The sequence below is a fragment of the Theobroma cacao genome, chromosome 1 (assembly GCF_053813885.1).
Source record: "Theobroma cacao isolate CCN51 chromosome 1, ASM5381388v1, whole genome shotgun sequence".
Classification (NCBI taxonomy): domain Eukaryota; kingdom Viridiplantae; phylum Streptophyta; class Magnoliopsida; order Malvales; family Malvaceae; genus Theobroma; species Theobroma cacao.
The window spans coordinates 18,423,396-18,428,370 of NC_142639.1; the positions used below are offsets into that span (position 1 = coordinate 18,423,396).

The 4,975-nt window shown below is 36.2% G+C and overlaps 1 long non-coding RNA gene across 1 annotated transcript; it reads right to left on the minus strand.

Annotated features, from left to right (window-relative positions):
* Window positions 1-2,444: 2,444 nt before the first annotated feature.
* Window positions 2,445-4,197, minus strand: LOC148764622 (uncharacterized). Its single transcript, XR_016024247.1, has 3 exons — window positions 4,106-4,197; window positions 3,377-3,461; window positions 2,445-2,586 (listed from the first exon to the last, which is right to left on the minus strand). It is a non-coding gene; the product is annotated as an uncharacterized LOC148764622 (long non-coding RNA).
* Between the last annotated feature and the right edge of the window lie 778 nt (window positions 4,198-4,975).

Here is a 4,975-nt window from a genome sequence, read left to right on the forward strand (position 1 = left end):
TTTCTCCATATTATCCTTAATCCAAGATTGCTGTATTCTTATGCAGTCCTCCCTACTGATAGGTGCAGCACCCCTACCACATCTAGGAGGAAAATTTCAGACAGCGGATACTTTCCTAAGATGATAACCTCCTCTTACAATTGCCTTTTTCATCTTTTCCTCAGACCTTTCCAGCAAGAAATTTTTTATGCCTTCCCAAATCTTAGTGTTGTCCTCGCTTTCAAGACTTCCACTACTTTCGAGCTTCCCCCACTGCGAAACATTATTTCCAATCCCGGTGGAATCCATCCAATAGGAATCTTGGACTGACCACTTTCCTGAATTCCTAGATCAAGGCGTCATTGGCTCCTAGCAGTGGAATCTAATGATCCCTCACTAGTACTATGAAGGGCATTATGACTACTGTTGCTCCTAGACATGGCGTATGCAACAGGCGCACGTCCAAACCTATACGCAACCAAGGATCAATTACTTAGCCATTTATACATCATAGGAATAGGTAGGTTTCTAATGAATTAGGGGCCTAAGTAGCCTCCCGTCCTTGACTTGTGTTGCACACCCATAATCCAAGGACAAGACTCTACATGGACTCCAACAACTTCGCTGACAGACACGAGAATTCCTAAGACTCAACTAAACCTAGAGCTCTGATACCAACTTTGTCACAGCCCAAATCTCGGGCCATGACTGGCTCATGGGCCCAATAGGCATAGCCCTCCAAACTCAAGCAAGCCTCTTTGTGTAAACCTGTTTAGTAGTCCATCTATCACTTCTTTTTCTTCAGGATCTAAGATTCATGATTTCTAATAACAATCTCTTCAAAGTTAAATCGTGAAAATCAAGTACATACAAAGATCACAACAAATCTCACAATTTACATTAAACCATCATATATAAACATACAACTGACCCTTGACAACCAGTAGAGTGACTCTAGGCGTGGGTGCTATCATTGAGAGTCGTAGTGAACCTACCAAAAGATGAATAAGAGGGAGCACCTTGACCTAAGATCCAACTACCTTTGATATTGAAAACTAAAACATGAAGTTAAAAAGAATGAGTATAAACTCAATAAGTGAAATAGGAAGGGAACAAGCAAATGATACGAAAGTTTTTTTTTGTTTGAAAACACGATGCACTTGTATTGAAACCATGCAATTTGTATATCATAAACAAAACTCAATGCTGTGCTATTTTTCAACTCATTTTGTAAACATTTAAGAATATCAACTTTCAATATACAATTCAATTACATTACATTTTCCAAAAATCTCTACTCTACAAGACAACTGCACATGCATGTAAAAATTCACGTATACATTATGTATATATAAATATATAGATAATTCAAACATACACCAAGGTCATCCCCGTGCTAGTCACCATGACTCTGCACATACACCCGCCAACCTCAACTCAGCTCATGTGCACTCTTACACAGCACATAGCTAATATCCTTATGTGCACTCCCACACCGTACATGGCATATATCATCATCATGTGCTCTCCCACATCGTACATGGCATATATCATCATCATGTGCTTTCCCACACCGCACATGGCATATATCATCATCATGTGCTCTCCCACACTGCACATGGCATATATCATTGACGTGTGCTCTCCCACGCCGCACACTACTGGCATCGTCATGTGCACTCCCACACTGTACACACATGGTTATAATTGTCATTCAACATTACATTTGAATGCATGGTACACATAACAACATGTAACCAGAATCTTTGCATAACAATACATCACATGCCACAAATCAAATGGCAATTCAACATAGCATTTCAAATACGTAATTCATCACATTATACATTTAAAAACCTAGAAGTATCACTTGTGAAAAGCTTGTTCCCATTCATAAATTTGAAAAGAGTCAACCAAGAATATTCTAACATTTCATTCAACACATATGCATTTGTTCAAAACCTTTTAAATGCAAGTTCACTCACCTTACGATAGTGGGATACTATATCGTTATTAATTCGGAGGTGTATCTAGCTATTTGTACTTGCCGGTCACTCATTATTTCCTCCAACACGCCACCACAGTACACTATCTTTATTTTTGCAATTCCTAGCAACAATCCAAATTCAATATCTTTAATGTATATTCTTTCTACTTCTCTTTTTCATTCAATCATGAATCCTAATTCAACTAACTTATATCTTGACACATTTTTACCAAAGTTGCCTTTATCCTTTGCTTGCGTAATTCTTTAGATTATAAATATGTCACGACCCAAATTTCGGGTCATGACCGGCGCATGGGTCCAATGGACATAATCCACTAAATCCAAGCAAGCCTATTATTTATTTTACTTATGATTCTATTTATTATCACTAAGTCGTATTTCATGACTTTGAGTCAAAATAGTGATACACATTGCCAACTCGTACTGGCATTACTCTTTTAAAATTTACATTTAAGTTCATCTATACATAACAAAATAATACTCGACCTCCAGCGGAGTGACTCGGATGGATATACAGCTACCGAATGCCGAGACACCTACCAGAAGATGTACACAGATCTACAAGGACACCTCGTCCTAATTATCGGCTACCTCGTGATCTGAAAACATGAATTTGAAAATGGTGAGTATAAACCCAGTGAGTGAACAAGGAAGGGAACAAGCAACAATTAGGAAAAATTTAAAATCATGATGCACTTGTTTCAAACAATGCAATTTAGTTCATTCCTATTTAAAACCCCTCCAAACCCCAGAGTTTTTCGCTACAGCGAGCATGAATTTCGATGCAGTGAAAACAAAGCAACAAGAGAAACATTTTTCCTCACTCAACAATAGCCATCCTGCTAAACTAATAAAATCAACCTAACATTCATGAAAATTCTCAAAGTATAATGTGTCAAATTTTACGTACATTACAACCATAAATCATTGTCCATCAATTTGCTATATCACACACATTTACATATGTATATATATATATACGTATATACCCATCATCATCATCTCATCAACCCATCATCATCATCACCAGCTCATCATCATCATCATCACCAGCTCATGCGCACTCCCTACTCGCACATGGCTGGGTCATCACCGGATTATGCGCACTCCCTACTCGCACATAACCGGGTCATCCTCGGCTTATGCACACTCCCTACTCGCACATAGCCGAGTCAACATAATTACACAACATTATATTCAAGCATATATGTATATCAACATAATGCAGCCACATAGAAATCCATAATAACCACATTTCATAACATAAACCTTTTCTTAAAAGCTTGTTCCCAAGGCATTCATTTTCATGAAAAATTTCATAAAATCATTCAAACACTTTGTTCAAAATAGTCATATTCCCAAAACAATTTTGATAGGCAGTCCACTCACAGGTGTTGAAAATTCAGATTCTGGGTGAACTCTGACTAATAGTCCTCAGGCGTAATTCCTTTGCCTTTTCCGGACGTCTCACCACCTTGACAAATAACAAAGTCGAGGAATTTACTATATTGTCCCTAAATTGATATAAATTAATTTAAACTACTAATGCTTGATATGTAATGCAAAAATATGTCTGATTACCGCTTAATCACGGTATCGATTAAATTTGACCGATCACCCGATTAATCGGCGATTGTGTCCAAATCACCTCCAAATTAATTCATTTCTCCTCTAATACCTTAATTTACCACATACATTTAAATAAAGCCAAATTCAGCATTAGAACCCTCACAATTCCTTATAGAAAAAAATTTGGTCATTTGGTGTACTAGCATCGAATCTTTTTCTACATAACCGTTTCACCTTACTTCATCATTTTCCATGCCATTTTCCTTGAAATAAAAACAATACCCCATTGATATTCAGCCCTCATGGTTCAGCCAACAAGGAACCCTAGAGAAATTGAATATTTCTTTTGTGTTTTTGTTCATAACCATGCTTAACTATCCCTAAACACTAACATAGTCTAAAATCAAATTATTCCAACAACAATTCCTCTTCCATACCCATTTTTCAGAATTGAATTCATCATGATAACTCAATATTCAACCATGGAAATCAAGAACAAAAGCATGGGTAAGCTAGGTATCAAGGAGAATTAAAGAAATTTTAACTTACCTAGCTTGTTTCCTTGATTTCTTCACTTTTTCTTTGAATTTCCACCTAGGTTTTCTTGTTTTTCCTTTTGTTCTTCCTTTTTTCTGGTTGCTGGATGTCTAGGCCGAATATGGTGAGGGAATTGGGGATTTAATGGGCTGATTTCTATAGAAAATAATAAAATAATCAAGCATGCCATGTGTCACATGCTTATTGGCCAAATTTTTAACTTTTTGACTTTTTCTTCTTAATTTTCCACCACAAATATTCTGGTATTTATCCAATCCTACCACAATTAAAATCCCTTGGTCTTGACAAGTGCTGGGCCGAAAATTTTACTGATTTGCCCCCGAGACAAAAAAATTACGATTTTGCCCTTATACTCTGAAATGTACCGGAATCTCATTATTTCTACTTTTCAACCTAAAATAACACTAATATTGATCAATATTAACTAAATGGGGCAAAAATTGTTTAAAAAAAAAAATTTTTGTTTAGTCCACTAGTGGCAAAATTACCATTTTGCCCTTGTGCTCTATAAATACCGAGAATCAAAATTTTTCACTACTAAACATCATTTTATACTCCAATAATCATAATTATATTTCATATAACTATTCTTGGTCAAATGTGATCAAATCTTGGCTAAAAATCTCCATTTTATCATCAAATGGTAAAATGACCGTTTTGTCCCTAATCGGTCAATTTTCTGATGGACTCCAAACTGGACCTTGAACTCCAAATCACTATTCTAAACCATTCTGTTGGTTTTAAAATTTTCAAATTCCTCTTAGAATTTCTATTTGAACTAGTTCAAGGCTCGATTTAACTTAATTGTACCACTCGATACAATACCGTCTTTTAATCGAGCTTGACAGGGTCTCACATTCT